The following is an 11277-nucleotide window of genomic DNA, read 5'->3' as shown; positions in this document are numbered from 1 at the left end:
TATTAATTTTTAACTTTTTAAAAATTGACTTGAGAAGCAAAGAAAGAGAATAATGAGTAGTCAGAGAGAGATAGAAGGATAGTTCCTTCTCTGGTTCATTTTTCAATTGCTCAGGACAGCAGAGGCTGGGCAGGGCTAACGCCAGGAGCAGGGAACACCATCCAGGCCTTCCACATGGTGAGGCAGGAACCCGGTTCCTTGAGACATAACCACTACAAGCCAGGGTCTGTATCGGTGGGAAGCTTGAATCAGAAGCTAGACCCAGAAATACAAAGAACCCAGACATGTAAACATGGGGAGTGGATGTGTTAATCACCAGGCTAATTCCTCCTCCCTACTGATAATTTTTAAGTGTGTTTTTCTCTTCTCACATAGCCAGTAACTTTCCATATTCCCCTACTCCTCAGCACAGGTTACTCTATTAATGGTCCCTTTTCCCTCACCACCATTTGCTGCCCAGCCATACTCAATTACTTTATATTTTAGAATCAGAAATTAATAATCTAAAAGTATCTCATTTCCCTATTTGCTTAATTATAATTGCCTTTCTTATTATCTCTGGCATGCTGTATGCTCTGTGTATCTGTGTGTGTGTGTGTGTGTGTGTGCGTGTGAAAAAGAGAAAGCGAGAGAGAGAGAGCCATCATAATATATGGGATTTATTATCCTCATTCTCCAGATAAAGAAAAGGAGCTATAATATGATAAAAGAGAATGATTTAAAGCCAGCATTATGGGCCGGCACCGCGGCTCAATAGGCTAATCTTCCGCTTGTGGCGCCGGCACACCGGGTTCTAGTCTCGTTCAGGGCGCCGGATTTTGTCCTGGTTGCTCCTCTTCCTGTCCAGCTCTCTGCTGTGGCCCGGGAGTGCAGTGGAGGATGGCCCAAGTCCTTGGGCCCGTCACCCACATGGGAGACCAGGAGAAGCACCTGGCTCCTTGTTTCGAATCAGCGCGGTGCGCCGGCCACAGCGTTCTGGCTGCAGCGTCCATTGGAGGGTGAACCAACGGCAAAGGAAGACCTTTCTCTTTGTCTCTCTCTCTCACTGTTCACTCTGCCTGTCAAAAAAAAAAAAAAAGCCAGCATTATTTTCATAATATTTTAATATAATGTGGTAGCTCTTTCCAGATACCACGGCTATTGAACTTCAAAAATTTCTGTAGCTCATAATAAAATATAACACTTACACTATTACCTAATGTTATTCTAAAGTGATATTATTGTAAGGCACTTTGTACACTGCAGAGATGTCATCCTATTTGAACTTATAAAAATGAGCTAATAAAAATGTCCTTGAAAACTTCAGACACCACCGCAAAGCTCATTCAAAATATGAAAGGTCCTTTGAAGAAAATTTATAAAACTTAAGGAAAATAGTTAATTCTCCTGTTGCATAAACACAAAGCAGCTTTATCCAGACCATATGAGAAACTGAAACATAATTGGAAAATATTGTATTCTCATTCTTAACAGAGTATCTGTAGACCAAATTGTTAGACTATCTCACTGGCATTAATAGGATGATTTAGCAATAGAAGTTTCAGTTCACTTTCAAAATAAAATTTTTAGAAAATATGGTTTTTTGTCAAAGTTTGCCTGAGCTGCCCTAACTTTAATATCAAAGGATCATTCATGAGATTTTAAAGCTATTACCTAATTCTGCCTGAAAACATTCTACAAAGAATAAACTAAAAATCTGGCACACACAATGAATGGAATATTATTCCTTGTTCCGTGTTTTTCAGTTTTCTTGAATCAATTTCTATAGAATGTTTTCAATTCTAATACCCTTAAAATGTAGCAGATATTTGAATATAATGTGGCTTAAATTTTAATCATTTTATCAGGAAGTGATATTCATCAAGAGTAAGGATTTTTGAATAAATGTTTAAATTTTGATCGATCATTTACTTCCTGTGGCAAGCAGTTAATAACTCTATTGAGAAGATAAATGAAGCAGATTATGTAGTATACATAGTTTGTACAACTTCTTATTGATAAATGAAGATAATAATATGTTTGTCAATTTTAATGAACTTTCAATAGAGTTTAAAATTCCTCTTTTCTGCCTTCAATGACACCACATTTTAACGGTATTCTGTCTTTCTGAATCTTCCTTTTTATTTCCTTTTGTAATTGCTTTTCTCCCTCTTGTTTTATAAATCTTGGAAATACATGAGTTATTATTTTAGATCCACTATTCTTACTCTATTCTCTCTCCTTCAGTCATCACATGTAACTTTCTTGATTTAAGCATGCTTTCCAAAGCTGGACATCTGGCATACAACTCCCCTGAATTTTAAATATGCTTACCTGCTATGCATCATTACTGACAGAGATACATTCTGTAAAATGTTTCACTGGGCAAGTCAGTCATTGTGAGAGCATTACAGAGTGTGCTTACACAGATCTGACTGTGTACTTAGATCTGGCTGATCTAATCTACGACATATCCAGGTTATATAGTAAATCTGTGTTTTAAATTATTACTACTAAGGCTATTAAACACAAAACAACATGGCATTAAATCAGGCACAAGAGGTAGTGATGAAATTCAGATGTGGGAAACAGGAGATGGAGGAGGCTGCTGCCAGCATAAGATAGCATCCTGCTTTTCCTGACCTTCAATTCAATCAGAGTTCTTTTTATTATTGTGTATAGTTATACACCCAATTAAAATATGCCTTCTTTTTTTTTGACAGGCAAAGTTAGACAGTGAGAGAGAGAGACAGAGAGAAAGGTCTTCCTACCTTTGTTTCACCCCCCAAATGATGGCTGCGGCTGGTGCACTGTGCTGATCCGAAGCCAGGAGCCAGGTGCTTCCTCCTGGTCTCCCATGTTGGTACATGGCCCAAGCACTTGGGCCATCCTCCACTGCCTTCCCGGAACACAGAAGAGAGCTGGACAGGAAGAGAAGCAACCGGGACTAGAACCCGGTGTACCGGCGCCACAGGCGGAGGATTAGCCAAGTGAGCCACGGCACTGGCCAAAATCTGCCTTCTTAACTAACGTGCAATGCTCAATGAAACAGTTTTTACATTTGTATTTCCAATGTCTCTTACATAATTTAGTACATATTAGATGCTACCAAATGTTAAATAGAAAATATACAATCTCATAATCCATACATAAAAGCCATGACCCACCATACGACTACACTTTTGAGATGAGGGTTATAAAGATGTAAAGTTAGGTGCTGAGGTGGGGCAGTGGATTAAGTTACTGCCTGGGATGCTGGCTGCTCCACTTCTTATCCAGCTCCTTGCTACTGGTCCAGGGTAGGCAGCAGAAGATGGCCCAAGTGGTTGGGCCCTGCACCCATGTGTGGCACCTGGACAGAGTTTCAAGTTCCTGTGTTGTGCCTGGCCCATCCTTAGCAGTTATGGCCATTTGGGGAATGAAAAATCTCTCTCTCTCTCTCTCTCTCTCTCTCTCTCTGTGTGTGTGTGTGTGTGTATGTATGTTTGTGTCCTTCTGTGACTATAATTTTGCCTTTCAAATAAATGAATAAATCCTTTTTCTAAAAAACAGGAGTAGAGTTAGTCAGAAAAGGTGGAGGTGAGAGGTGCTCTCGAGTATCAGGTGTGCTTATAAGAAGAGGAAGAAACATTAGAGCTCACTGTCTCCTGTCAAGAGCACAGCAGGACAGATATATCTACAAGGCAGGAAGAGAGGCCTGGCTAGAAATTGAATTTGCCTTCACTTTGATCTGGAATTTCTAGCCCTGTCTGTTATCGAGGCTACCCACTGTGTGGTCTTCTTTAATGGCAGCCTGAGCAGACAGGGTCAATGTATGAATGAATGAAACTGTGGAAGTGATCCATCAATGCATGACAATGCATGATCCGTCAATTTACTGTGGAAAAGTCAAACATAAAGCTAAATAGTATCTTTAAAAAATCAGTATTTGATTTATTCATTTATTTAGAGGCAGAGTTAACAAACAGAGAGAGGGAGAGACAGAGAGAGGTCTTCCATCTGCTGGCTCAGTCCACAAGGGGCGACAAAGGCTGGAGCTAGGTTGAGGCAAGGCCAAGAGTCAGAAGATTCTTCCAGGTCTCCCATGTGGGTGCAGGGGCCAAAGCACTTGGGTCACCTTCTGCTGTTCTCCCAGGCAATTTGCAGAGAGCTGGATCTGAAATGGACAGCCAGGACTCAACCAGTGCCCATATGGGATGCTGGCAGTGCAGGTGGAGGTCCTACCCACTATGCCACAGTGCTGACTCTTAAACAAAAGTTTTTGATTTTGGTATTTTCCAGACATTTTTTCTTTTATTAAAGCCATCAAAATAAAAAAAGAAATCATTGCAAGCTGCATTGTTTAACTACATGATAGGAAACTATGAGAGTTGAATGAAGTATTTCAACAGTATTCAAGGGTTGTTGAAAAACGTGTAACAACCTTTTTTTCTTGATATATTAAAATAAATAACTTCCTGTAAAATATGTCAGCTTAACTCAGTAATCAGTAATCTTCCACCCAAAATGCAGTGATTTTAAGGTTCCTTCTGGAGAAAGCAATATTCTGATCTAAAAAGACATAGCTACATTTAATAGTTTCTCATCAAACTAATAGTAATAGGTTCATCAAAATTTATTTTAAAATGACAATATATAAAACACTTAGCTTAAATTCAAATGACAAACTTTGGAAAGTCCTCACTTTCCCTATATGTGTTAATATGGTCAATTTACATAATCTCTTTGAGCTTCGGTTTCTTCATTGGTAAAATCAAGCTAATAATACCACCTTCACAGAATTTGAAAATCGAATCATCATTTGTGAGAGCAATTAGCATAAAATTAGACTCATATAAGAAGAGCAGTACCTGATATTCTCCCAGAAAAATAATTACACTCTATTTTTGTTAGCTCTCTATGTTATTGTAACCTGACAACATTTTGAGTTAGTTTCCTTTACATTTATGGGCTGCTCCTGAGAAGATATATTACTGAACATTTTTAAAATTTTTTGAAGATTTATTTATTTATTTGAAAGGCAGAGGCAGAGAGTGAAAGAGAAAGGTCTTCTATCTGCTGGCTCATTCTCCAAATGGCTACAATGGCTGGAGCTGGGCCCATCTGAAACCAAAAGCCAGGAGCTTCTTTCAAGTCACCCATTCGGTGCAGAAGCCCAAGGACTTGGGCCATCTTCCACTGCTTTCCCAGACCATAGCAGAGAGCTGGATTAGAAGTGGACCAGCTGTGTCTTGAACTGGTACCCATATGGGTTGCAGGCACCATAGGCTGTGGCTTTCCCTGCTACTCCAGAGTGCCAGCCCCATTACTGAACATTTTACAGAACTTTCAAAATGTATTATATATGTAATTATTTTAATAAAACTTTATAAATTATGAGTAAATATTACAATGTCTGGCATTTGTTCAGGAGTCAATGTAACTAAAGAAACTAAAAGCAGTAATAAAGTTCAATACTCAGGGGAGAAAAATAAAGTCCATAGGTAGGTCACTGCGTAAATACTAAAAGTCTACAAGACTGCTGGGCTTAATTAAATCTGAAAGTCTCTCTTAGATCTAAAGTGCCCCATACAGACTGAGCAAGCTGATTGAATCAATCATGGCTTTCACTTTGATGGAATTTAACTTCTCTATAAAGATGCAACTGAAAGCAATCAATACAGGTAAAAGAGGGGATATTTAACACATAGGTAACCAAAGTTCCATGTTCAAACATACAAATACAATACTATTTACCTTGACTTTTAATTTAAGACTATACCTTACATTTGCATCATATGTAGTTAAATAACAATAAGGAATATTCACTGTAGAAATGAACTTTTGTAGCAATAAATCTTAAAAAAATCAGCCTAATGCCCTGAAATCCACTCTCATGGACACTCTACAAAACCATTCTAAACGTGGATCTTCCAATTGATTCCTCTATGTTCAATAATGGACAGCATTATATTCCTGGCATTGATATGTAATAATATACACTTGCATAGAGTATTTCCATTCAGGATAGCTTGTCTGAGCTTGGCATCCAGAATCTTTATTGAGTCTCTGTTCATAGATACAACAGATTTTCCATGACTGATCACAGCCTCCATTTCTTCTGGAAGTCATGGCGATACCATGTGACCACAATCCTATACCTTAAAACACATTGTTAGGTTATTCCATGTGCACACCTAAACCCTAACTCACACTGTTAGACTACGTGGGTGATGGGAACCCACATGGAATACAAAAACTCCAAAATTTAAAAAGCTTAGAGATTACTGCTTTCAGCCCAAAAATAGAGGTAAGACTTCCATTTGAGCAATGTTAAATTGTTGGCTTCCAAGTATAGACAGTTATGATAGTAAAAGAAGAGTGGCATTTGAGCTTCTATTTAATATATATATATATATATATATGCTTGAATTGCAAATTTCTTCCTTCAGAATTTTCAGTGTGTCTTTTTAAGTTTGCTATGCTGTAATTTCTTAATTTAGTCAAATGTGCATATCCTAAGTTCAGTAATACATATCTTATCTGATCAACCAAGTTCACTAGTACATTCTACATAAACTTTCAAAAATGAAGTGGATTCTGTAATACCTAGCTTGAGCAATTCAAATACATGACATGCCACTCAAAAATAACAGAGAAAAAGACCAATTTGGTAAAGAATTCTCAGCACATGAAATAAACTAAAGAAAGCAAAACACTCTGATTCTGAGAAAGCTTTTAACATTCCAAGTAAGGAGAGAGGGAGAAAATATGCAATCTTTTGTAAAAACATTTTCTATGATAGTAATTTTTATGAAATTACTTTATGTAAAATTTGCAGCACCCCCAGATTTCCATGACCTTTATTTAACAGGCTAAAACTGATACTGTAGGTTTCGCGCCAAGCTGGGTTCGACCCCCGGGTGTGGGCATCCGCGAGTGGAGCTGTTGGCTGGCCGCCGCCATGGTTCGTCCGCTCAACTGCATCGTCGCTGTGTCACAAAACATGGGCATCGGCAAGAACGGGGACCTGCCGTGGCCCCCGCTCAGGACGAATTCAGGTATTTCCAGAGAATGACCCCAACGTCATCAGTGGAAGGTAAACAGAACCTGGTGATTATGGGGAGGAAGACCTGGTTCTCCATTCCAGAGAAGAATCGGCCTTTAAAGGACAGAATCAACGTAGTTCTCAGTAGAGAACTCAAGGAACCGCCACAAGGAGCACATTTCCTTGCTAAGAGTCTGGCTGATGCCTTAAAACTTATTGAGGAACCAGAATTGGCAGATAAAGTGGACATGGTTTGGATAGTGGGAGGCAGCTCTGTGTATAAGGAAGCCATGAATCAGCCAGGCCATCTCAGACTGTTTGTGACAAGATCATGCAGGAATTTGAAAGTGACACGTTTTTTCCAGAAATCGATTTGGAGAAATACAAACTGCTCCCAGAGTACCCAGGCGTCCTTTCTGGTGTCCAGGAGGAGAAAGGCATCAAGTACAAATTTGAAGTTTATGAAAAGAACGATTAATACGAAGGCATTTCCTGGCTTATCTCCAGTCCTACCCCTCCCTCTGAAAAGTTACGTATTTGGACATTGGGAAACAGACTGTTGTTGCTGACTTTAGGCCCAGGGAGCATTGCTTCTAAATCGTGTGTCTTCATCCCCCACTTAGCGGACCTGACCATTCCTTGCCCCACCTGCCTCAGCGCCTCCCCCACACACCTGCCTAGGGCAAGTGACTCTGCAAGACAGCCCAGAGCGGGAGTCTCCCGGGAGCCTAGTTGACACCAGGGATCACAGACGTGGCACCCAGACAGATTGGCCCACTGGGCAGAAACGCGTTATAAAGAGAAGAACTGCAGCTGAGATTTTACCAGAAAAGCAGATCGGAATAGGAGCTGTGATTACTTTGGGCACCTTGTCCGTCTGAGCAGAGTTCTGCTCACTCAGGGAGTCAGTAACTGAGCGTGGCAAGGAAGCCACCTCGCCTTTTTGCTGGGTGAGAGAAGGAAAGGGCTGAGGCCTTAGGATGGCTGTTTCTGATGTTTGGGGAGACCCAGGGATAGAAGCAGAACAGGCCGCTCTCTCCAAGAAAGAGTAACCCAGTAACAAGCCTGGGAGCCAACATTAAGAATGCAGAGAGAATGAAATGAGAATGGCTGTTCCAGAAACCAAAATTAGTAAGTTAGGAACCATACTTCCCGAACCTGAAAAGTGAAAATTAAAACTTGTTTTACCTATCACATTAGCAAAACTGTAGGTTATTAGATAGGTAAACAAATCTCGTTTTCTGTGGCCAGTGTTTGGTGCAGTGGGGGAAGCCACTACTTGGCATTCCGGATCCGAGTGCCAGCTCGAGTCCTGCTGCTCCACTTCCGATCCAGCTCCCTGCTGATGCCTGGGAAGGCAGCAGAGGATGGTCCAAGGGCTCGAGACCCTGCCACCTACGTGGGAGACCTGGATGGAGTCCCTGGATCTTGGCTTCAGCCATGTGGGGAGTGAACCAGTACATGGGACATCTCTCGCTCTCTCTGTCTGCCTCTCCCTCTGTCTCTGTTGCTCTACCTTTCAAATAAATAAATTTATAATTTTTAAAAGAAAAAAAAACTGATACTGTATAAAATATTGGTAACTTGTCTAAGCCATTAAATAAATTTGCAAACAACACACATATATATTTAAATAGCATTCTTATTGTCTAACAAATCCTAATAAATGGCTGTGTCACCTTGCTTTTACAGTGACAACTACTGGCTAGGCTGTGGTTTCATTTGGAATCTCTTTTCTCTCAAAATTATGAAGATGAAAATATTTTTAAAAATTGTCTTTTGGCCAGCGCCACGGCTCACTAGGCTAATCCTCCACCTGCGGCGCCAGTACCCCGGGGTTCTAGTCCCGGTTGGGGCACCGGATTCTGTCCCGGTTGCTCCTCTTCCAGTCCAGCTCTCTGCTGTGACCCAGGAAGGCAATGGAGGATGGCCCAGGTCCTTGGGCCCTGCACCTGCTTGGAAGACCAGGAGGAAGTACCTGGCTCCTGGCTTCAGATCAGCGCAGCACGCCAGCCGTAGCAGCCACTTGGGGGTGAACCAATGGAAAAAGGAAGACCTTTCTCTCTGTCTCTCTCTCTCTCTCTAACTCTGCCTGTCCAAAAAAAAATTGTCTTTTAACTCCAGGTACAATAAATAGAATATTCAACTTAAAGTCAATGAAGTGGATTTAAAGTTTAGCATGGTCATACATATTTAATAAGGTAGTATTAATTTCTTATGATCAACTATTAATTTGTATAATAGATTTATTTCTTATGTTAATATTATATATATTTGTCTTTAAATATTTCATATTTATATAATGTGTTAAATAGTGTTCATATGTATAAAACGAATAAAGTAATGTACAGTGTTATTTGAAAGATTAATTGATTTAAAATTTATAAAAATATATAAAGCACTTAAGAAATTTCTCTGCATACAGTGAAACATATTGGGATTTATCATGATACACATTATAATAATGATCTTAACTATTCTCATTTTGTATAAATTTCTCAAAATTTTCAGCATATCTAAAATTTTCTCTTTTATATACAGCCTATTTTTTTACATTTTAAATTTATAAGTGAAGATTATTTTCCTGTCAACTATTATGCACAAAGCAAGTAATATTTTGACCATGATGCTGGAGTAATCTCATAAAATCAACAGCATTTATATTTTAATTAACCATTTAAATTTTCTCCTACAAGTTTGATTTTACATAAAAAGTATAATCCAGGGGAAAATTATTTAAAAGCAGTGAAATATAAAGCTATTAATAATAAAACTAGTGTCTGAAATAAATAGATCAATTAAAGCATATATAAAGGTCAGCAATATTTGTCTTTGCTAAGCTCAGTCCTTTTATAACATTTAATGGAACATTAAAAATAGGAAGAAGTTTAATAACTTTTTAAAAATGAAGACAAAATCCATTAGGATAAAGTTCAAAGTATGTGAAGAGAGATTGGATAATAGTCTTAATCATGTGGTTGATTGAAATGTCATTAGAAGTTGACAATAAGAGGCAATATAATTTAAAAGTAAATTAAGCAAAATAAAGAAGTGTTAATTTTTGATGATATGACCTCCCTTAAAAGACTAAAAATTAACAAATATACAAAGTTTTTATCTTTTATTCATGGTTGGAAGGTGTGACTTTGACACATTTTAATTTTTATAATGTATGATTTTATTTGAAAAACTAAGAAAACTTTAGAATATTTATATTAACCACTCGTGCATTCTAAAGAGAAGCAAATAACTGCTTGTCATAATTACTTAGAATATATTAAAGCAAATTAGTTTTACTTTGCATACTTATTTTTCATGGTATTATATACATTAAATAAAACTTTTGTATAGCAAATCTATTACAGCCTTTCAACTAAGCTATCAAATTGCTGCTGAGTTTAACTCACCAGGGTGTTCTGGGTAGGTTCACTGCTCAACAATGATCACAGTTTGAATTAGTACAGCTAATCAGGGTGAAAATCAAACTTCAGGAAACACTGAACTCCTAGGGACTATATCGCTTTTTCTTAAGAAAACACTGACTCCAGGGAAACATTGAGAAATAAAGAAAACAAGGGTTGAAAGAAATGGATTAGGAAAAGAAATACGTAAACAAATAGTTAGAAAGAATGGTTTAGTCCAACATAATCTAAATAGACTGCAATTAGTCACACCGAGGTTATTTTGAGTGTGGAATTAATAGAGTAGATTCCTTTAAAAATCATGTCAAAGTACAATACTGACCAGTAGAAGTAGTATCATTTATAGTTGCATATTTTCTTCTTCTTTTCTCAGGACTTAAGCTAATATAAGACATTCAGTACTTCTATCCCTCCATGTTAACTTTAAAGAGATCAATTCCCAGGAAAAGCCTTGGTCGGCTGTGCTCTGATTTGGAATTTCAAAAGGTTCTGAAAGCCTATCCCTTCATTCCCAGCAGAGTTACTCATGAGTCATTCATCTTTCTGCCAGATAGTGACTTTTGAAAACATATACAAAATTTAAGTAAAAAAGAAGGAAGGTAGAAGGGAAAACTTGCAGGAGGGAAAAAGAAAACTTAGTTGGCCAGCGCCGCGGCTCACTAGGCTAATCCTCCGCCTAGCGGCGCCGGCACCCCGGGTTCTAGTCCCGGTCGGGGCGCTGGATTCTGTCCCGGTTGCCCCTCTTCCAGGCCAGCTCTCTGCTGTGGCCAGGGAGTGCAGTGGAGGATGGCCCAAGTGCTTGGGCCCTGCACCCCATGGGAGACCAGGAGAAGCACCTGGCTCCTGGCT

The 11277-nt window shown here is 38.9% G+C and overlaps 1 pseudogene; it reads left to right on the top strand.

Moving 5' to 3' along the window:
• The first annotated feature begins 6880 nt into the window (after window positions 1–6880).
• Window positions 6881–7551, top strand: LOC103350105 (dihydrofolate reductase pseudogene; annotated as a pseudogene).
• Window positions 7552–11277: the final 3726 nt, after the last annotated feature.

This window comes from Oryctolagus cuniculus, chromosome 7 (assembly GCF_051225735.1).
Source record: "Oryctolagus cuniculus isolate XC-2025 breed Fujian yellow rabbit chromosome 7, ASM5122573v1, whole genome shotgun sequence".
Classification (NCBI taxonomy): Eukaryota; Metazoa; Chordata; class Mammalia; order Lagomorpha; family Leporidae; genus Oryctolagus; species Oryctolagus cuniculus.
The sequence above is the reverse complement of the archived record's forward strand: the minus strand, read 5'-3'. Positions and strand labels throughout refer to the sequence as shown.